This window comes from Macaca nemestrina, chromosome 4 (genome assembly GCF_043159975.1).
Source record: "Macaca nemestrina isolate mMacNem1 chromosome 4, mMacNem.hap1, whole genome shotgun sequence".
Classification (NCBI taxonomy): domain Eukaryota; kingdom Metazoa; phylum Chordata; class Mammalia; order Primates; family Cercopithecidae; genus Macaca; species Macaca nemestrina.
Genome location: NC_092128.1, coordinates 55,011,299 through 55,035,694, shown reverse-complemented (window position 1 = coordinate 55,035,694; position 24,396 = coordinate 55,011,299). Strand labels below are relative to the sequence as shown.

Sequence of the window (24,396 nt, the reverse complement as noted above, 5' to 3'; positions counted from 1 at the left end):
AGGCCCTAAAGTTGGTCATATATATATATATATTTAGAACTAATCTTAGTCCACTTTCAAATAATACTTTATGGTTAGTGCAGGTACCTGACAACAGAGTCCCAGTTCCTCCCTTCTCACATTGCTGCTATTCATTTCATATAACCATATGCTATTGAAACTGCCTTTGCAAGAATTATAGCAGTGAAAGAAATCTAACCTAACTGACTTCATCTTGCTGCTAACCTCACAAGCTAACAGCCCTTGCTCATTCCTGGATGTAGGCCTTGCTAACTCTGGAAAGAATTAAGTTTGTAGTTTAATTTTGCAGCAAAAATGATATTACCTCTCAAAGCTGACCCCTGTGGGGACTGAAACACCTTTTGTAAGACTAATGAAAGACCACAGTTTAGGATTATGGGAAGGGCCTGAATTGTGCTAAAGGGTATGTACAATTAAACAATAACCAGTCATTATTCTTTAGCTTGCTTTTCTATAATCACTTACTGCTCAAGAGTCATATAGCCAGAGGTCACAAGATGTGTATTCTCTCTATCTGCTCCTACAAATAATATCACTATTGTAAAACCTAGGATTGGTCTTTGAGATATTTTCACACTTTTGTATTCTGGCAACTAGATGACTCCACCCAGACCCATGACTCATATCAAGGGACTGAATCAACTGGTCCTAGGATCGCACTCAGAAACTTACTTAGTGTACAAAGACTGTTTTCAACACTACTATGATTTCATCCCCAACTAATCAGCAACACCCATTCCCTAGCCCCCTGCCCATCAAATTATCCTTAAAAACCCTAGCTTCTGAGCTCTTGAGAAGACCGAGAAACATCTCCCATCCTTCTACTTGGCTGGTCCTGAGATTATTTAAACTTTCTCTACTGCAAGTTCTGCTGTTCTCAGTGTTTGGCTTTTCTGGGCAGCAGGCAAGAAGAACCCATAGAGCAATTACACTATAGTCACACAATACATTGTTACTATTATTATTTTGGTAAACAGCTATCTCTCTTAGATCAATTCAGAATGAAAGTAAAAGATTTTATTTTGTTTTCATTCATTCTTCTCTGATGTTCTCTTCCTTCCTTTATGTAGATCTGAGTTTCTAGCCTACGTAATTTTCCATTTCTCTGAATAACTTCCTTCACAGTTTCTTGCAGGGAAGGTTTACTTGTGACAAATTTCCTCAGTTTATGTTAGTCTGAGAAATTCTTTATTTCTCTTTCACTTTTGAAGGATAATGTCACTGGATATAGAACTCTAGGTTGATGCTTTTGTTCTTTCACCACTAAATATTGTACCCCACTCTTCCCTTGTTTCATGATTTCCCATGAGAAAACCAGTGTAATTCTTATCCCTGTTCCTCTACAGCTGAAGTGTTTCTCCTTCCCCTCTGGCCTCTTTGAAGGTTTTCTCTTTGTTTTCCTATAGTTTAAATATAATATGCCTGGGGTAGTTTTGTTGTTGTTGTTGTTGTTGATGGTGTTGTTGATGATGTTGTTGTTGTTGTTTTGTCATTGATCCTATCCTGTGAGCCATTTGGATCTGTGGCTTGGTGTCTGTCACTAATTTTAGAAAATTTTCAACCACTGGTACTTCAAATGTTTCTTCTGCTCCTTTCTCTCTTTCTTTTCCTTCCAATATTTCAAACTACACATATGTTATACGTTTTGTAATTGTTGCACAGTTATTGGATACTCTGTTCTGGTTTTTCCATTCTTTTTTCTCCTTGTATTTCAGTTTAGGAGGATTCTGTTGGCATATCTTCAGTCTCACTGATTCTTTGGTTGGCCATGTCTGGTCTTATTGTAAAACCATTAGAAGTATTCTTCATTTCTATTATAGTGTTTTTTATTCTTTTGATTGTTTCTTAGCATTTCCATCTCTCTGCTTACATTATCCATCTATTCCTGCGTATTCTCCACTAGAACCCTTAACATATTAATAATAGTTATTTTAAATTTTCTATCTCATAATTCCAAAATGTATCATATATAAGTCTGGTGCTGATGCTTGCATTGTCTCTTTAGATTGTGTTTTTTTCTTACCTTTTAGAATGCCTTGTACTTTTTTGTTGAAATCCAGACATGATGTATCAGCTACATAGGCCTGACTAAAAGCTGGGCTGTGTTTAATGTTTTCTGTAGTGGTAGGTGCTAAAGGCTTCAGTTTCCTCTTGTCCTTGTCTTTTTATATTTCCTTCCTTGTTGTCCTTGAATTCTTTTCTACTTCTTAAATAGAGTCTGTGTCATGCATTTCTTTCACTTGTAATCCACTGTTATTATTTTGGAGCCCTGTTGATTTCGTGACAAAATGTAGGGGAGAGAAAGTGGTTTATAATCTTGTGATTAAATCTCAGTCTTTTCATGGGTCTGAGTCCTTTTTCTGTCACATTCAGAAGTGTTTCTTCTCCTTTTCTTCTCCACTTAGGTGAGACCGGAAGGCTAGAGGGGACTGCAAGTTAGGTAATTGCCCTTCCTCAGCGAGAGAAGACCCTGGGGAAATGTATTCCCTTTGATAAGCAGGCCTTTGTTTTGGAGAATGCTTGAGCTGCATTCATGCTTTGGGTGTTTTAGAAAATAGTTACTTTTCCCCTTCCCCCTTCTGAAACAGGAGAGGATTTTTCTCAGATCTTCACTTGTGAACCTCATGGGGTTCCTGGAAATAAAACCCATAAAAAGTGTAGAAGCCCCACCTAATATCACCCCCCAGGAGTTTCTCAAGCTCAAATTAATTCATACTCAGTCTCCAGAAATTTGTCAAAATGACCATTTCAATGTTCCTACAAGTTTATGGTCCCAACAGATCCTATTCCACACAAGCAGATCTTGGCTGTTTTGCCACTTTCCAGATTTTAGGTGTCAGTTTGCCATATGATTTCAGTTTTCTAATGGTCTAAGAAATTTTTTTATCTTTCAGTTTGTTTAGCCTTTTTCATGTTGTAAGGATTGGCGTGATGACTTCCAAGTTCTTTACATGTTGGAGCTAAAACCAGAATTCCGTGTGATTATTTTTAGTCGTAGAACCCATCCTGAAACAGGTCTGCTACATTGGCCTTTTTCTCCATATCCTCCCCTCATTCTTTGTCTACTATTTTCTCAGACCAAACTTAGTTTAGACTGTTATCCTATATTCTGTACCTTGAATCTATTTCCTCTCATCCTATCCTATACTCCAAGTTTCCTTTTGTATTTGTTATTACTTTGGATATTTTAAAATAATTTTAATTTATAGCCTTCAACTTGTCTTATCTTCAAGAATACATTTGTTTACCTCTTCTTTTATTTCTACTCTTGGAATAAAGTTTTTGATGAAAACAGTATTGTCATAGTTGGGATATATTGTTTGTATATGCAGTAATACTATAAAGAATGCTCACTAAATATTGTTGAACAGGTCTTATTCAAGATCATACTTAGCTACTGATTTTAAATACAGTTATTTTATTCTAAAATTTACCTAACTATTCAGACTTTTCTGGTTCATTTCTTTATGGGTTAACTCTCTTACCCACTAAAGTTTTTTCTTTACAATTTTTTCTTCATTTAGAACAGCCAGAAAATAATATATTCTATGTGTATGGATAAGGACTAGCAGAAATATGAGTAATAGAAGGGTAAAAATAGGCTTTAATTCCAAAATAATCTACTTCTACTATTTTCATTCATTAAAAATAAGACTAGAGAATTAGAGTAACCCAAAATATTTTTGAAGTATTTTTAAAAATTGCTTTGCATAGAAACTAATAAGTCTATTTCAGTTTAGACTTTCATTGTAAAGTCAAAGGAATAGAGAATAAATGGTAGGAGTCCAGGAACCATTGATAGTGGCAATTAATATTCATAACAACCATCATATAGCTATAAAATATTACTGATTGTTATAACTACTATATAAAATTCAATTGACTTCCTCAGGATTAGCACAGTAATGTCATTATAGTCTGAAATTATGTTATAAAGTTGTAATTTTGTTGGCCTAAATAAAATGAGAGTTTGAACTAGAAAAAATTAACCCATTTACTTACATTTTACATTTGACTTATCTCAAATGCCTTTTATCTAAATTGTACATCACATAGTCTTATCTGAATTGCATGAACTTAGGAAAAAATGGAAGCACCAACTAAGATGCCATCTACAGGTTATCATAGAAAATGCAGTGTTTAGTACTGTGGGAATATCTGGTTAACAAGAAATAAACCTATAAGCTACTTTCTGGGATAGAGGACATCCAGGAGCAAGATCTCAAAAAACAAAGCAAAATACAGAATTGAAAGAGCTAGTTAATTACTATTTTGACTGGATGGAGTAAACTGCTTGTTTCCATTAATGAGCTTCCATTCTAACTTGTGTTTGATCTTACAGTTTTCTATGCACCAAATCAAGTGAAAAAATTTATTGTGCAAAAAATTCCTTCTGTAGGTTTGATTTGTCCAGGGGGCATTTTAATGAAATAAAGGCCCTTAAAACAATGAGTTAAAAGAGATCTGGGTGGTAGCCCAACATTTTGGGAGGTCGAGGCAGGAGGATCATTTGAGTCCAGGAGTTCAAGACAAGCCTGAGCCACTAAGTGAGACCTCATCTCTACAGATAATTTAAAATAGCCAGGCATAGTGGCACATGCCTGTTGTCCCAGATACTCGGGAGGCTGAGGTGGGAGGATGGATTGAGCCTGGCCAGTCAATGGTGCAGTCATGCCACTGCATTCTAGCCTGAATGAGAACCCCATCTTAAAGACAGAGAGAGAGAGAGAGAGAGAGAGAGAGAGAGACACCTGGGGTTAAGTCCAACTACCTCTTACTGTCGTGTCATCTTAGATTATCATGGTTAGAAGTGTGGGCATTGGAGGATGCATCCTGGATTTGAATTTTCTCCTTTCTCTCCCAGCTCTTGCCCCTTCTCTCATGACTTTCCACCCCCTCCAAATTCTTTCCTTTAGCATGTCCTCTAGATTCTTCCTTTTCACTCCTGATCCTGTCTCACCCTCATCTCTGCCCTCCATTTTTTCACCTTGTTGGCCAGGATGGTCTCGATCTCCTGACCTCGTGATCCGCCCGTCTCGGCCTCCCAAAGTGCTGGAATTACAGGCTTGAGCCACCGCGCCTGGCCAAAGTCAAAGTCTTGATATCAGTGCTTCATGAGGGCTATGGTAGACATTTCTTTATCAGGGAAGTTCAGACATATGGGTTGGAGCATTTTCCCTGGAAGCATAGGTTCAAAGCTCATTGTGTAACTCTGCCTATACTTCCATGAGCTTCTTAATATCCTAATATAAAGCGGAATTTGTGCTTAATCAGCCAAAGTCACTTTTTTGCCTTATGACTAAGAACTTTTGATACAGAAATCTATTACAAAAGTGATTATAGAAAACAGAAATGCAGAGAAATGGAGAATAATTGGAATAGGCTATCTGAACTAATTGGGACTGGTGGCTCCTAAAATTCAGCTAATACTAAGAGACGGATTCTGGCATCACATGAAACACACACAGTGGCAAATGTGCTAATTAAATTAGGTCATACAATTAACATCTAGAGTATCCATTAAAGGCAAGGCTTTCGGTGACCCAGAGGCTGCTACCACAGGAAAAAATACGAAGATTGTGAGGAATTTAAGCGGTAAGTCAGTTGCTTCCAATTGTATTGAATAGCTTAAAGAAAGAATGAAAACCTCAACTTTCTAAATTCTCAGTTCACAGAAAACAGAAAATCATAGAATGTCTATGATTATGCTATGAAAATCTCTCAACAAAAGGAATTGCAGGATAATATACTAGAGAATCAAATTTAAAATTCATATCAGTTGAATTCATAACCTTGCCTGTCTCTTATAAGAAAGCTAGGGGAAAGAAAGGGACCCCAAACTGGCATGGGAACTTACAGAAGGATTTAGAGGCTGAGATGCCAAACCTATAAGCTCCCACGAGCCTCCCTCCAGGAGAGGGAGGAGGCCCCTCCTGCTTGGAGGTGAGATAAAGACCCTGTGATTATCTCATCTCAGTTATCTTTCAAGGAAAAGGCAATTCTCCTTCTACCATACTTGTATTATCTCCCATTGTTTCCAGACTTTTACCTGGAATCAAATCCCATCAAGCCCAAGGTATGCAAATATAAAGTCATACACAAAAATAAAAGATGCACACACCAAATGAGTTGCAAGATTTAGCTAATTTGTGTTGATGAAAGGAAAGGAAATAAGGGAGGGAGGAAGGAAAAGAAGGAAGGAAAGAAGGAAGGAAGGAGGGAAGGAAGAAAGGGAGGGAGGGAAGGAGGGAGGGAGGGAGAGAGGGAGGGACGAATACATATAGTAATAGATCCTAAAAGAGATAGAAACAAGGAGGGGGAAATATACAACTTTACACTGGCCTAAATTTATCAATATAAATGTACTAACCAGAGTATTTGGATTAATGTTTGAGAAGATTATATTGGTATGTTTGCATGGTTGGTTGACTAAAATACAGACTCAGGGTTGGCTGCTGTGAATGATCACCAGACGACCCTCTGATAATCCTCTGGGTCAGCAGGTATACAACATAACCCACCCTGAGGCTGTCAGACAATCTCTTTCCTCTGCCAGTCCAAGGTTTACTCAATGGGCTCATGGAAAACATAGCTAAGTCAGCCAGAGTCAGATTCTATTGCTTGAAACTGAGAACTCTAATACAATATGTATCTTACATTTTTAAAATTAAGCACCATGTGTATTATTCGCAGTCCTCCAGAAAAGCAGGGCCATTATGATGTATATGCTTATATAGAAAGATGTTCATTTTGAAGAATTGGCTCATGTGATTATGGAGTTTGGTAGGTCCAAAATCTGCAGGTTGGGCTGGGAAGCTAGAGATCCAGAAAGAGCCAATGGTGCAATTCAAGTCTGAAAAGATGTTTGCTGCAGAATTCCCTCTTGCTCAGGGCAGGTCAGCCTTTTGTTCAGGCCTTCAACTGATTGGATGAGGCCCATCCACATTATGGAGGCCAATCTGCCTTAATGAAAGTCCACTGATTTAAATGTCAACCTGACCCCAAAACATCCTCACAGCAACATCCAGAACAATGTTTAACCACATATCTAGGCACTGTGGTCTAGCCAAGCTGACACATAAAGTTAACTATAGCAGATAAAGGTCTTTATCAAAAGAATTTTGATTATTAATCAGAATTATAATAATTATTAACTTATAATCTGCATTATATATTAATAATTATTTCTATAGATTACTGCATTCAGTCTTTTTGTAAGTAAGTAATTGAAAAACTAAATGACTAGGACTGTATAACTTGAGTCCAATTTAAAATGATGAACTTAAATCTACAGAATTCCTTACCACACATTTAAAACAATTGCTTGTTCTGATGATTAACAGTTAGAATAGGAGGGCACCAACCTAGTATGCTTACTCTCAGTTCTTTTCTCTAAGTCGATACGCTTTACTCAGAGATTCCAAGTAGATAAACTTGGTATTCATGGCACATACATAAGCAGAAGCCTGTGAAACATCATGAGTAAACATTAAGGCTCCAAAGTTCTGATCCATGGGGTCGTCAGGCTGTTGATCTTACTTGTTTATATTTGTCTTGCCAGTGAAAATCATAAGATATGTCACCTTAGTGTGTATTACTAGACAATAACTACAAAATCAAGGAATAGATCATGCACTTCAGTAAAAGGCAAACATATAAAACTGATTGAGATTTAGAAAACCTTTTTCCCCCTTAGACAAATAGAGATTTAACAATGAAAGCATATTCTTTTAATTTCATTCAAGTCAAGGTTACTTTTTCATGATGTTAGGGTGATAGAGGCCCTATAGATAATATTCTCATAAAATTTATCTTCCAAATATGTACACTCAAGTGAGATATAAAAAGAATCAATGGATTAAATTATTCTGTTGAAAGCAACTTTTAATAATAAAAATCTACAGAAAAAAAGAATTAGTAATATAATTGTCTGACCTCCTTGAATGGAGAATTTCAAGGACTCTGAAAGCCATTTAATTTCACTAAAGATTTTATAAGTGTACTCTTTAAACCAGGCTTGGGTTAAACCTCAAGGTGATGATTACTTAGTGAATCCCAATAGGTTATTGGCCACTAACAGAAGTAGTATACTAAATACACTAGTTTCTTACCAGTCTTCCTGTGTTAGAACCCACAACCACACCTCAAATCTGCCCTTTTGAACAAGCCTTACTATTCTAAAAGCTGTATTTGACAGTGTAATGCTTTAGAACAGTCACTTAATTATTATTTCAAATCATCTTCAACAGTTTACTGATATAGCTGGGGATGGCATGGTAAGACATTTTCTCTTGTCTCCTTTCACAATTCATAAAATGCCTATGCAATTTGTGGCCATTGCAGTAGATGGCAGTGTCTTAAAACTTCCTCCATTTGCAAGTCAGGCTGGTTGGATGATTATCTGTAATCAGGCTATTTATATTATATATAGATGAGTCTATACGAAACAGTCACGCTTTGATTCTTGCATTTATTACTTCCTGGGCAAATGCTAAAAGGCAATGAAACTTGAAATAGCAAACTATCTGTGTACTTGAGGTTTATCAGATGTTACTTGGTGAGTACATAACATTCCCTAAGTTATAGTAGCAGGAAAAGTCGGGGTTCAATTGTATAATGGTTATCAGCAGAGACTAATAGGGACTAGAAAATATTAAATGTGCTTTAAAAAGAACCCAGTACTGAAATACAAGTTTATATCTCATATATTGGACATTTAGTAACCCCAAGAGAGGTGAAATTATTCTCTACATTGAAAAATTTTTCTGACATTCAGATTTGCATTGGAAATCTAGAACATGCTTTTGACATTCAGATTTGCATTGGAAATCTAGAACATGCTTTTGACTACTGTGATCAGTAATATGTTATTTATTTTCATTGATTATTATAGGCATATATGTCCTGGCTTTTGCCAACTGCACTTAGAAGCAGTTAAGGTGTTTTTTTTTCTTTTTTGTTGATTGTTTCTTTTTACCTTATAGCTACAATGAAAATAAAATTTTCTCCGTTACCCCTATACTGGTTACTATAAGCCCTCCAGAAATTATTTTTCTACAATTAGAGAAACTTTAACTGTAACGAGTTAAGGTTCCTCTAATTGAAGGAAAGTAATTTCTGGAGGGTTTGTAGTAAACAAGTATAGCTCCCGGTTACTTTGTGGACTCCATCCTTCTCCAGCCTGGCACTTTATTCTCTTCCAACACTGCCTGTATGCAAAATACTAAACATTTCATCAACCAGTCATGAGCAGTGGTTCTGAAAATCTTCTTCATACATACCCAATATGTGTTTTTCGTATTTAAGACCAATCCCTGCATCATGCCCTCAGTCCTACTTCCTACTGCTTCCTTGGGAGTTTTGCTCCATTGATTATTCATCCTGTCTTCTGTCTCTTAAACTTTTCTTTTTTCATTGGCATCCTCCTCTCATTGTAGAAACAGACTCAGTATTGCCTATCCTAAAATAATTAAGTTTAAAAGCTTTTCCCTTGGTTCAGAATGGCATTTTGGTTATTGCCTGTATTAGTTAGTTCAGGCTGCCATAATAAAATATCACAGACTGGATGGCTTAAACAACAGAAATTTGTTCTCACAGTTCTGAATGCTTGAAGTCTGAGAACAGGGTGCCAACATGATTGGTGACTGTTGGAGGCTCTCTTCCTGCCTTACAGATGGCCAACTTCTTGATGTGTCCTCACATGGTGGAGAGAGCAAGTGACTTCTTTCTCTTTCTCTCCTCATAAGGCTACTAATCGCATCATGAGGGCCCCACACTCATGACCTAATCTAACCCCAATCACCTCCCAAAGGCCCCATCTCCAAGTACCATCACATTGGGGGGATAGTGCCTCAACATGAGTTTAAGGGGGATACAAACATTCTTCATAACATTGTCCCCATTTCCCTTTCTCTGGAGCCTTTCAGATAACATTTTGGAAGAAATAACCTTCAGTGCCTGCTCCCTTTTGTCACTTCTCATTTTCCCGCAATCCTTTACAATTTGGCTTCTATCCTCACAATGTGACTAAAATCACTAAGTTCACTGATGACATTATGCTTGTCAAGTCCAAAAGCTGCTTTTTCTGCTCTTATCTTACTTGACCTCTCTTTAGTGGAATGCTGCTGGGCATTTTATTCCTTCTTGGCTTCCTCATTTGGCTTCCAAGAAATGATACTATTTTCTGTCTCTTCCTAATTCTAGAGTTTCTCTTTCTCAATCACATTGGGTTGTCAACAACTTCAAGTCAAGATTTCATCCTCAGTAATCTTCTCTTCTTAATCTATATCCTCTCCTTTGAATCATTCCATGTCTTAATTACTGCCTGTGTGCTGTGGTAGACCTTTCTCAGACCTATTGTAATGCAAATGAAAACCTGTAGCGCTGTGCAAGTTATTTAAATAAGTATTCCTAAAATGGATCTGAAGTCTTTTCCCTTATTGATTCTGCTTTTGTCATTTGTTTTTCAAATGAAAACAAATTTATTCTCTTGTTTCTATGGGAAAAAAATGTTCAAATATGTATTTCTAAATCTCTATGATGGTCTTTCTTAGTTTTCTCTTATCCACGTGAATCTAATGCTCTTCAGTTACCACAGTGTCCAGGTTGCTCCAATCACCACTGGATACTTCACAATTTGTCAATGTCTTCCTTAAGATGTGCTGCTAAAAAAATAAAATACAGTATTCCAGACATAAACTCTTCAGCCTAGAAGTCAAGAAACTATTAACCTCGTGCTCTTGACTCTATTCTTTTAAAGGTGGATTGGTGTTCTATGTGTTGTTTGGGGGCAGACTCACATTGCTTAATGCTGGCTTACATTAAGTTTTATTTTCCTGTGTGAAAAACAACCTCTTTCCATACTTTCAAGGCACACATATTTTAATGAAAAATACAGGAATTATCATTTATTTCTACTGAATTTCACCCTACACCCTATAGATTTTAATCAATTGTTGTAGCTCATAGAGATATTGAATTGTATAATTATGTGATCTATGGTATAACTTCTTTCTATTGCATTAATCGTCATTGCTCATTCTGACCTCTGAAATCTTGCTTTCTGGGAGTTCAACCAAGTCCCCACTGATATTGTTGACTTCAGTCACTGAAGTAAAGGAAGAGCCTCTAACACACTACTGGAGATGCTGCTCTATTGGCAGTGCTGTGTGTCAAGATTCACTCAGGAAGTGGCAAACGACATCCACATGATGTCATTCATAAGCACTGACAGTGGTTGTGAAAGCTCCATGACTCACCAATGGTACTGCCATGTCAACAACCCACTCATGGGACTGTCATTAAAATATGCTTCAAATGTTTATTAGAAATCAAGATATATCAAATGTCTATGCTGTTTCTCTGTTCTACCAAACCAAAATCTCATCCAAAAGGGAAAAGATTACTATGATATGATTGTTCTTTCTGAACTCATTTCTGTAGCCAATAAGTACTATGCTTTCTGTTAAATAAATACTCTGTTTTGTCATGTCTAAGACTTTCACTTTACCTTGATTTTAATTTTCAGAGAAATTGTAATTTAACTTTTTATTTTCTTTCTCATTTGCATACTTGCCTTGAATAGTTAGGATAGGTCACTGGCCAGAGAGAATTCCTCCCTCAAGAATTGCTTCATTGTTCTAAGGTGTTTCGCTGATACAATTCTGCAGCATGGTTTGTTAGAGTGATTAGAAATTCCTCACAATCTGAACAATATGGATTCCTTTTCCTGAATAATTCTTACCACTGTGCCACACAAGAGCCCAAAAATATAAAATGTATGCTTTTATTGTGCCTTGCATGTCAGAGTCTCCTAAATATGATAGTGAAGTTTGGAGTGGTTTTTATTCAGTACTTTAATCCTAGACATGTGAACATAAGCATATTTCAGGAAACCCTGATTGGCTGCATTATGGGTTTGTATTACACTCTGTTACAAACATTTCAAACGCTTTGATTGGAGTATAAATGCTTAACCTCAAGATTCTTCCACCTTCAAAAATATTGCCTCGTAATGAACAGTTGTGGATCCTTTCCTCCACATTTTCACACCTTTCCAGAAACCTCTTAGTCAAGCAAATATACATGTAAAAATGCCACCACCTCTGAGTTTTGCCTCTTCTTGACTTCACTCTATTTGTCATTAGAGCCTTACTCAATAGGGCAGAACAACTCTAGCTGCCCAGTCTTCTGCCCACTTACTACCGGGCTGTATTTCCTCTGGAACTTCTCCTTTAAGTCTACTCCTCTCTCTGACAACCTCCTCATTATTACAGCCACCATAGTCTTATCTTCCCAAGCTTACATTTTCTTTATTGTTATTATTATTATACTTTAAGTTCTAGCAGAGAAATGCAAATCAAAACCACAATGAGATACCATCTCACACCAGTTAGAATGGCAATCATTAAAAAGTCAGGAAACAACAGGTGCTGGAGAGGATGTGGAGAAATAGGAACACTTTTACACTGTTGGTGGGATTGTAAACTAGTTCAACCATTGTGGAAAACAGTATGGCGTTTCCTCAAGGATCTAGAACTAGAAGTACCGTATGACCCAGCCCCCATTACTGGGTATATACCCAAAGGATTATAAATCATGCTACTATAAAGACACATGCACACGTATGTTTATTGCGGCACTATTCACAATAGCAAAGACTTGGAATCAACCCAAATGGCCATCAGTGACAGATTGGATTAAGAAAATGTGGCACCAATACACCATGGAATACTATGCAGCCATAAAAAAGGATGAGTTTGTGTCCTTTGTAGGGACATGGATGCAGCTGGAAACCATCATTCTCACCAAGCTTACATTTTCAACACCCATAACAGCATTTGCAGTTAGATGGAATCTCATGTACACTAAAGTGTACATCTTCCAGGTGTTTGCTCTTGGTTTCTAGCTGTAAAATGAGACACTTTGATTCCTGTGAAAATAGTATCAGACCATAGTCAGCAGGTAAAAGAAAGTGTTTTGTTTTGTTTTGTTTGTGTGTTGGGGGGAGTTATCTCCACCTTGATTCTGAATCAAGATTATGCCTAAAGCTGGCCCTGAAAGTAAGGCTTCATTTAAGATGCTTGGGATAAAAGGGAGCTTGGTCAGAATTCAGAATGGGTAGTGGAGATTCTGGTCAGCCCCCTAAGACAACTATTTCAAGAAAGCCACAGAGCAAAGTTTTTGGAAGAAAAATAAAAACACTCACCCTCCCCAAATTTTATTATATGTAGCAATTAATTTGACTAGTTATGTAATTGTTGGATTGATCTTAATCTATAGGAAGGTTCAACATGAAGAATCATAAAAGATCTCTAGGATAGTAAAAATTGCAGTTACCTTTTGACCTCTGTATCAGCCAAAAGAAAATCAAATAACCTATCTCCTTTATAATTTTAGGACTCCCTGTTCCTTAAGAACTGTATTGAAATTGTATTTTTGTTTCACAAGCCTCATGAGTTATAATGAGTTATTGAATAGCGTAGTAAGCAGCACTTGACTGAAGTTGATTCTATACTCCTGATGGAAGAAAAAGTCCCACATGAGGTCAATTGTAATTTCAGATAAAAAATGATTAGGTCATGATTCTTAGCAAGATTGGTTGAGACAGCAAAATATTGGTCCCTCTGGTAAGTAGCCATGTAGGAGATCAACAGATGTTCCATCCAGTCAAAATTTCAAGTTCTACTGTAACTCTCCACATATTGACACACCATTGTCAATTCCCCATGCAAGACCAATTTCATGCCGGAAAGAAAAAGCCCAGGAAGTGTGAAAGTAATCTTTGTTTCATAAAAATTAACCTACACACCAAATTGATTCAAATTATAAAAAATGCAGTATTTCATCTGGAAGAGTGAGATTTGAATCTTCAACACTGTACAGCAAGTTGAAGGGGTGGTATATGAGTAAGGCTGACATAAAAATTTTCTCATGAAAAGTTTCTCATGATTACTTAATTTTCCAGATGTAAAAAGACAAAGAAAAGAGGGCCATATTAAGTATTAGTATAGATTTGCATAAATATAATGAGGATCTATTATTATTACATACAGTGTATGAGGAAGGCTAGCAACTTGAGGCATGGTGGGAACTTCTAAGCAAGTAGTTCATGTTTGGAATGTATTGCTTAACAGCAACAACAATAGGGACACATTCTGAGAAATGTGTTGTTAGGCAATTTCATCACTGTGTGAACATCATAGAGTGTACTTGCATAAACCTAGATGGTGTAGCCTACTCACACCTAGGCTAATATGGTATAGCCTATTGCTCCTAGACTGCAAACCTATACAGCATCTCACTGTACTTAATACCATAGGCAATTGTAACACAATGGTATTTGTGCATCTAAACATAGAAAATGTACAATAAAAATATGGTATCATAATCTTATGGGAGCACTGTCGTATGTGCCGCCCATTGTTGACTGAAACAAGGCTATGCAGTGCATGATTATACACTGCATGCTTATGAGACAGGGATAACTGGAATGCTTATGTTCGTTTGGTTGATTCATTCTTGGTAATAAAATAAACCTTAAATGCTGGAATTTTTGTAAAACTCAAAAAAGTTTTTTGTCCAGATATTTTGAATATCTTTTAAAATATAGCCTTCCTTAGAATGGTAGGGAGGCACTACATACATAGATATATTTATCTTTATTCACTTATGTTGGCATATTTTCAAAGAAATTGAAACTGGAAAAAGGTATGAAATCTACTATGTAAATGCAAAAGTCCAGTTTCAGTGAAATTGGTATTCTATCAAAGGTAGGAGGTTGTCTAGTGACCAAATGCAAATGAATGAATGACTTGCTAACATATTCCACCTACATAAAGCAGATGGCCTTCTGGGGTCCCTCAGTATCCCTCAGTCATCTTCCTCCTCTCCATCCAGGATTAATTAGGATTGATTGAAAAAATAGTCTTCTTAAACTATTTCTACTGCTTTGGTATTAGCTTTTGCACTTTCTTTGTCTCTCTCTCTCTTTAATGTGACTGGTAGAAACCATTCAGAAATGTCTTTGGGAATAGGGTATCTGTTTCTATAAGAATAAATAAGTTTAACTAAATAGAGAGTCACAAGCATCTTATGCAACATTAGAGAACTCTGTACCAGCAAAATCAAGTGATCCAGGAAATGGAATAGCTCTAAACTTCATGGGAACTTCTGAATAAGTAGTTTCATGTTTGGCATCTCCAAATAGCATTAAGGTCATGTACTGCTGATCTTGCTTAAGAATTTTCATTGTGTTCACACAAGAGCTCTGGGTTCCTGTGAAACAGCAGCAGCAGGACTCACAAGATGGGTAGCAATCAGACGATTGCTGAAAGTTTTTAGTAAAGGTAGACCCTGAGGCAACTAGCATGTGTTTTATGGAACTGAAGCACTGTAAACAGCAGTGTTCCTTAGGGTATACCTTTCTCCTGTCAGGAAAGAAGAGCTGGTCACGAATGGACATTTCTAGCCACAGCTGGGCTATTGTACCTAGCAATAACAGAAGCAGTAGCAGCAGCAATACTATGAATGTATGGGTTTATATGCTGGTGCCTATATGTCATATGTGTTTCTATATGTTGTGTTACTTAAACTTACTGAAGAGGTACATCTAAGTTGTATGTAAAGTTCATTCATTTAAGAAAAAGGTATTACAGGAAGATTTTACTTTCAGCAATCTGTCGTCTCTTGATTTTAAAATAATCTAGTGTTCTCAGTAAAGACTTGTGTTTGCTTGGGAAAAATACAAATTAGCATTGAGAGAGTGTTAAAATATGGAACAGCATGGCAAGTGATAAGCAGAAGAATAGACTGGGTTGATCTATAACTCCCAAAAGCATGGGAATCAACATTTTCACCTTTTGAAAGGATTAAGGCCAGGTGGCTCACGCCTGTAATCCCAGCACTTTGGGAGGCCGAGATGGGTTGGGATGCTGAGGCAGGTGGATCACCTGAAGTCAGGAGCTTGAGACCAGCCTGGTCAACATGGTGAAACAGCATCTCCACAAAAATACAAAAAATTAGCTGGATGTGATGGCAGGTGCCTGTAACCCCAGCTACTTGGGAGGCTGAGGCAGAAGTGCTTGAACCCAGGAGGTGGAGATTGCAGTGAGCTGAGATCACGCCATTGTACTCCAGTCTGGGGGCAACAAGAGCAAAACTCAGTCTAAAAAAAAAAAAAAAAAAGGAAAAGATTAAAAGGAAATATGTGTGTGTGTATTCAGCAGTGTCCCAGCATTTGCCATTAATTGTAAGTTAACCCAGTTGCATACTGAGGAGCAGTTACAGTCCTTCAAGATTTATGTAACACTTATAGCAGTATAATTTATTTACAAAGAGCTTCTTTGATGTGCTCTTTGAAACAGCCCAGTAAAATCATATGTCTTCCACCCAAATAATGTTTGAGTTGAATTCCAAATTCAGTCCTGGAAAGGAATACAGACAGTCAAGTGCATTTTGCCTGGACAGGAGCCATGTAAGGATTCCACGTGAGCTGCCCTGACCCATCTGGGCCCAATAAGGCCTCCTGAGGCTACCTTCTTTATCAGCATGGTACCTTGAAGGCAGTGGTGGTGGATACTGTGATTTTCCACTGGTTACCATCTGCTCACTCTTCTGTCAGTTGTCTCAGTTTTGTCCAAGGGATTACCTCTCCCTCCCTCACTAGATACAAGCTTGATGAATGTGTCTAACAAGGTGTCCTGACATCCTCTAGCCAAGGGATAGGACTGTGACACAACCAAGGCCATTAGAGACTCTCTTCTGGGGATTTGACTTTTGAACTGAGACTGATACAGGAAATGATCTGTTTCAATCATGGCACTTGAAGAGACTGTCCATTGGCTCTTGTAGTATTGAGGTCCCCAGACAGCTCTAGACCCTCTCTTTACTGTAGACTTCCTTATTTGAATTTGCAAGTCACCCCAACAATTTACTTTCCTTTCCCTTCCCTTCCCTTCCTTTCCTTTCTCTCCCCTTACCCTCCCTCCCATTCCCACTCCACCCCCTTCTCCTCTCCCTTCTTCTCTTTTCTTTTCAAGACAGTCTTACTCTATCACCCAGGCATAGTGGCACAGTCATGGTTCACTGTAGCCTCAAACTCCTGGGCTTAAGCAATTTTTCCACCTCAACTTCCCAAGTAGCTAGGACTAAAGGTGCACACCACAATACCTGGTTAATTTTTACTTCTTTTTATTTTTTTGCAGAGATGAGGTCTTACTATGTTGCCGAGGCTATTCTCCAACTCCTGACCCTCCTGCCTCAGCCTTACAAAGTGCTGGAATTACAGGCGTAAGCATGGCACCAGCCTTTTTTTTCTTGATTAAGTTAGTTATTTTCTTCTTGCTGGCAAACAAAGAGCCCTCACTGCTGAGCTATGCCTCTCAGCCTATAGAACTTTGCTCTCTGGAATGCCTGTCCACAAGGCCAATTTCTACATTTACTCCACTCTCTTCACAATCTCTAATTATCACTTGGTGAGTGACCCAAGGACTGCTAAGTGGAGATTATTCTGAGGAATATAGTAAGGACAGGAAAAGAGATGAATAAGGATTTTAGGAACAAATATTTAATATTTAGATATCAGTCCCTTTTTTCCTAAGGTTAGACTTTCTTTTACAGCTAAACCTCTGATAGACCAAAACTAGATCCTACTTTATCAGAAATTCAAATAAAGATGTTCATCATCAACTATCAGCAATTCAAATAAGCACCTGGCACTCCTCCAGAGAATGTTGCATATCCCCACTGCTCTCAGGAATTGTTCCTGCTTATTTCTCTCCAGCAAATTGCATACTGGTCAGGCTAATGTGGGAGATTTCTCATGAGAGACATCCTGGAAATCACCATGGTGACAGCCAAAATGTGTCCCCTAAAAGCTTTCTCTTTCTCACCTTTCCTCTTATCCTTTCTTGTCCTTCAAATTTTTCTAGCTCCCAATCCCATATTCACTTTTCTTATTTTCTAGACTTCTGGTTTGAGGTCTAGAGAGCTAGTATGACGCTCTTTATCTAGAAAAATTGCTTTTTATTAACATGGTAAAACATCATCCTATTATAAATAAAGACTATATGAATCTTCATTACAAATCCTAAAGTAATGTTCTTCAAACTATGGATCAAAACCCATTTGTGGGTTGTGAAATTAATTTTAATAAGTTGTGTCCAGGATTTTAAAACATAAAATTGTATATAGTAGAGTAGATCTGAATAGAAAACATCAGAGTATTTCACTCATAATTTTTTAAACAAAAATTTTTTTTCTCAGTAATGTGTAATTCATGGTCAGGTCTCTTTAAACTAGGTCAAGACCCAGTTGAGATGCCTGATTCACATGATTTCTTCTCTTTCACTCACTGAAAACACCAGTTTCTGCCATATCCTCCACCTAGCATTTGGCCTTACTGGAAGATGCAGTAAGGCATCTACATGATGGTACAAAACTATGAGCTGAGTCCTTCAAGCTCAGAAGTAGATATGCCAAAGTAGGACATGACAAATTTTTTTTTTTGCATTACAATAATGTGACTAGCAAAACTATTATCTTGTAGCCTAATCCTATTTTGCATGTCAGAAGCTGAATACAACGTTGCCATATTCTTACTCTGTATTCCTTCTGTAATTTTCCTAATCTCTCAGATAGACCTCCTCACCCACATTTGGATATCCAGGCTCAATGGAGTAAAGGTTAAGTATCCAGGAAGGCAGAAGAGAAAATCACATTAATTTAAGAACCATTACTAGGTTTCTCATATGAATGTTTCATGCAGTGCCACGAGACATCCAAATGAGTAACCTAATAATGGTTCTTAATTAATACCATCATAGTATGACCATGCTTCTCTGAATGACAGTTTGATTTGACAACCTCTAAGTTTCTATTCAACTCAAGACTGTCATATTGAGAACATCTGTACCAGTTACTCTTTAAACTGCTTAGACCTATAACTCTCTCCACCTTTCCAAGAAACTAGTGCACTTTTGCTGTTCTATGGGGGTTTCTTTCTTTGGCCAATGCCTCATTTACTGTTCTTTTTGGACTTTCCTCCTCCTAAGAAAATTGTTCTAGGTTGCTTTCCTCAGGGGTCCTCTCATGGATCTCCCCTCTTAGTGTTTTATATGCCCTCCCTGGGAAATCTTATCCAATATCATGACTTTAATTCTATTTATATAACATTAACATTCATGTCAATATCTCTATTCTGAGCCTCAAGACAAAAATTTAACTCTTTATTGAAACTTTCTACTTGTATATCTCACAGGCTCTTAAAATTCTATTATCTAAAATAAGATTAATAATTCTCTCCCCCAAAACATTTTTGCTTCCCTGAACTGGTTAGTAGCAGCACCATTTAAATAGAATCATTAATTTAAAACTTCAAATCACCTTTAATTTCTATCAGTCAATATTTTCCATCAATTTTACCTACTGAGTGTCCCTTTTCCATCTCTACTTACACTCTCTAGGTTTTGGGGCTCAAAACTTGTCAACTGTTCTATTGAAACAACCTCTTGACTGAAACAACCTCCTTGTCACTGTAATATTCATTTTCCATAGTGACACCAGGGTTATTTTGAGACACAAATCTGATCATGGCATTCTCCTGCTTAAAAATGGCTAATGGCTCTTGACTTTCGACAGGACAAAATTCAAACTCCTCACAGAACAGCTAAGACCTTTCAGAGTCTAGGTAAATCTTGTTTTGTTTTTTTTTTTTTCTTTTTTTTCTTTTTAACAGGATGCCCCACATTTCCACTGGAACTAAACCAAATTTCTGGTTCTCATCTCAGTCTGCCTTTTTATGTTTTATTCTGTCTGCCTGAGAAGGGAGAGGGAGACCAATAAGCGTGGAATGTCCACTATGTGCCAAGCATTGTGCTATCCACTTCCTCCTTCAATACTCCAAGAAACTGATTGTTTTTCCCATTTTGAAAATGAGGAAAATCATGCTTAGAGAAATTTTAAATTTTGCTCAAATTCACAGAATGATTAAGGGCTAGAACTGGAATCCAAACTCCGCCCTTCTTGAGTCTAAAGCCTAAACTCTTGCCACCAAACCAGGCTATATTATCTTTGCTATGGACTGAGTGCTTATGTTCCCTCAAAATTCATATATTGAAATGTAATCTTCACCGCATTGGTATTTGGAGACGGGACTTTTGGGAAGTAACTAGGTCATAAGGATAGAGCCCTCACAAATAGGATTAGTGCCTTTATAAGAGAAGACATGAGAAGCTTGCTTCCTTTCTCTCTGCTTTCTGGCATGTGTGGGTACAACAAGAAGACAGCCATCTGCAAATCAGGAAGCATAGTGGTTCCTCTTTGGACACAAGATCTGCCAGCACTTTGATCTTGGACTTGCTGGCCTTTTCAGAAGCGTGAGAAATAGATGTTGCATAAGCCACTACTCTATGGCATATTTGTTAGAGCAGCCCTAATTAAGACAATCCTGGAACTTATGCCCTTTTTGTCTTTCGAGACCCAGCCTAAAATATCACCTCCTCCATGAAACTTTTTCTGACTCCCCAAAGTGGAGTTAGTCATTCCATCATCTGCGCTCCAGTACCATAGTGTACACATCTCTGTGGCAGCTCTTTTCACATTGTATTGTAGTTATGTATGTGTCTGCCTTCACCTTAGCCTGAGAAACAAGAGCCACTTTCAATTCATCAGCAAGAAGGCCAGCTGGAGAGGCAGAAACAGCAACAACTTGCCAAGAATTGCATCCCATTTCTGTACTTATTAACCATACAACCTTGGACAATTTACTGAACCTCACAGAATCTCTTCACTTGCCAAATAGCAATGATAATTCTATAGGCAAGGTTTCTAGGACATAGGAGGCACCTCATACATGTTGAAAGAAAAACTTAGAGGAATATTTAATAGTTTAGTAGTCCTTTCCAGATATAAATTAACATTTCAACGTATCTTCCACAGAACTTTAATAGTGGGATTTTTGGTATTTGTGAAGGGAGAGGTGGTTTGGGGCAGCAGAACATCCAATATTCCCACCTCCCCACATCGTCCCTTATATTTCACTATCCCTCATTGCTTACATTAGTGGAGTAGGCCTGCCCTCTAATGGAAGCAACTTGTTTTTAGCTCTGTTTAGCACCTCTACAAGAACCAGAGCCCACCCCTATGCTAAGCAAGTGTGGAGAACATACGTATTAATTGACTGCTTTAATTGAAAACTCTTAGCTTTATAAAGGAAAAATAATGTGTGTTTTTCTATACATCCTAGAAAACCATTCAGTAGTAGACATTGTTTCACAAAATAATTTTTAAGAAAAATGTACCCCCAAAATATCTTTCATAAAGCTAATTATTGTGTTTTAATATTTATGTGAATCTTTTTATCTAAATATACTTGAAAACATTTTGCAAACAGATTTATTACCTATATAGTGTGTTCAAGTCAATTAAAGTAAAATTCAATTAAAAAGCAACCACCTCCGAAGTAAGGCACAGCAGATGTTTAACAGCTCACAGCGACATCTCACAGCAGTGCAACTTAAGCAGCAGTTTATGAACAAAAATGAAGAATTCCATTTTCTATTTAAGCAACAGGAGAAACAGAACATAATTATCCAAATTAGAAATTTTCTGTGACACCAAGGTCACCATCTCCACTATTCACAGAAAGGCCGCGAGATATTTATTGATCACATGCAGCCAAGAATACTGCTTTATGTCTCTGCTGGTGGACAGCCCCCTCAGGCACCCAGCCTCCAAATACTACAGTCATGAAAATTCACAAGGAAGCTGGGAATGATCTTCAGGACTTGAAAAGGCAGTCCTTCCCTCCTTATTCTCCTGCTCCTGGGCTCAAGAGAGGGCTTGACCACCAGATTGTCTACCAAGGGACACAAATAGAATGCAATGTAAAGGATGCAGCCATAGTGTATCTTTTTGTGTAATGCGGTAGGGATTTTATTCCTGTCTAACTTGATCTTGAGTCTGGGTGGAGTGAAAAACATTCTGACCACTTCACTCTGTGATTTTCACGTTCATTGCTACTGAAGACTAAGGGGTACTGAAGTGGGTCAGGGTTTCTTTCAGTGTTGAGATGTGATTTCAAAAGAATGACTCCACAATCTCAAAGCAGCCTTACAAAAAGCTAAACAGGAAAAATTAACTCAATCATGATACTGAAAAATGCCTGGGTGGAGAACTGAGTATGTCTCCCTTCTAGGTGTGAGCTTGTTCTGCATCCAGAACAAGCTTGATCACCATGAATATATCAACCTTATGCCTATTATATTGCTTTTAATTTAAAACTAAATAGACTAGGTTTCCAAATAAAAATGAAAAAGAGAGACTCCTTGACTGCAGTTTATGTTAGATTAAATAATGATTTGACTCAGTTTTGCTTTTACCTGATAGAATTCTAAAATTAGAAACAAGCAGAAACGTGTTAGTGGATTTATCTTTGGGTCAAATTTCTTCATCAACTTGTCATCATGATGCTGTTAGTTAATTCATTCATTTTGGTAATGGCCACTTGCAAACAACTTACTGATACATATAGAATTAACAATTATTCTCTCCCTGCCTGCTGATAAAAGGGCATCTCTCTGAAGGAGAGAGGAGCCAGCAGTTTCAGTAGAAGCACTGTTTACCTCTAAATCAGTCTATTCAGATATTGTTATTACAATTTTACCTAATAACAAATATAATAAAGGCTGTTCAGAGGTTGTATGACCTTTAGCCTATGGATTGTAGGGATTAAATACTGAGATAGATATTTTCTTTCTGTGTGAGCAAATAGAAGACATTCTCAAGAAGATTACATTGACCTGATTTTCTCAGGATCAAGCAGATGCAAATCAACATGATGATTATACACCTACCATGTGAACAAAACTGTGCTGAATGCTAGGCAGACATAAAGATCAACACAGTGATCTCTTGCATCCTTACAATATCTCAGGGATCTACAGAGATAAGAAGGAGTAAAAACTGAGTAATGCACAGGGGTCACACAGCACATTTACAGTAAAGCCAGAAATTGGGGCTATTAAAACTTCTTTTCGTAGTCTGGTGGTACTCCTCAAAAGCATAGTTTTGAATCGGACCCTACAGGTCTCAAATTCTGTTTTCAAAAGCATAAAGAGTAATGGAGTAACGGGACCAAGTAGGTCACCTTCAAGACAGCAAAAGAGGAATTATTCCTGGTCACACAGGGGATATCCTAAATTTAGAGAACGAGGTAGATGCTGTCATTTCTCTCCAGATTTAGATTTCTTCTGTCATCTGATAAATTTTCTCCTATCAATAATCTTCCTCTCTGGTATCCACCAGCTTCTTACTGACCAACTGGGTCTTTCTCAGCAGAAATTTGATCAACTTTCTTATGTCCTAACTAGTCATATAGACAAGGGAATCTTGCTTGAACCCTGAGCATCAACTACACATCTGTCCATTGTTTGCCTTTCCTTCAAAGTCAGACTTAGAGAAGGAGTTGCCTGCACTCATTGCTTCTGCTTGCCTCAGGCACCAGCAATTCAGCACCACATTCTTGAGATTGCTCTTCTAAATCACCAACAGCTCCTTTTCTGTCATCCATCCCAAGGTAGATCATATCGATGGCTTCCTCCATGTTGAATCTCTCCTTTGTCACTGCCTCTATGACACCACTCTTTCTAGTCTTCTCCTCCCTCTCAGATCACCCCTTCTTCCTCCACCCACCTCTTCAACATCGTTCTTTCCCAGGGTTCCATGTTCGGTCCATCTTCCAGAGCACCATGGGGAGGAGAAATAAAGTGAGATTTGGAGACAGTCTTGTTGGTTTGACCATTGATTATTCCACCATTAACTATGTGATCCTGAGCAGTTATTAGCTATGTGATCCTGAAGTTATTTCACCTCATTGAAATGCAGTTTCCTTGTCCTCAGTATGACAGGGTGAATCATGCATAAGTCACTAAGTTCTTGTGAGAAATAAATGTGAAAATAGGTAAAGAGATGAGCTCAGGTCTGCCACGTGATATGTGCTCATTAAATTTTCATTGTTTTTCACCTACACCTCTGCACTGATAATATCCTAACTTATTTCTCTAGCTTGGGCCTTACCTGTCTCAGTGAAGGCATAGCATCACATTAGGGCCTGCGAGTCACCTTAGATGCCAACCTTTTTCTTACTCCCTGCGCCCCCGACAAAGGAGGCTCTTTACCCTAAAACTCTTGCATCAATTATCCCCTCATTTTCCCACTACTGCGCCAGTCTCAGTCTGGGCTACCATCACTTTTTATCTAGACAATTGCATCCTCATCAAGGAGATTTCCCTCCAGTCATTCCCACTACCTTCATCTCCACTCTGTCTTCCTCCATAGCTACCATCTAATGCATCATCTCTACTGGCAAGCCTTTGC

The 24,396-nt window shown here is 37.7% G+C and overlaps 1 long non-coding RNA gene across 1 annotated transcript in view; it reads left to right on the top strand.

Annotated features, from left to right (window-relative positions):
- The window catches only part of LOC139362774 (uncharacterized), a 91,492-nt gene that overhangs the window by 53,578 nt on the left and 13,518 nt on the right, over positions 1-24,396 (top strand). The window contains exon 5 of the long non-coding RNA XR_011622068.1: positions 17,226-17,310. This is a non-coding gene — a long non-coding RNA (uncharacterized lncRNA). The remainder of the gene's footprint in view (positions 1-17,225; positions 17,311-24,396) is intronic.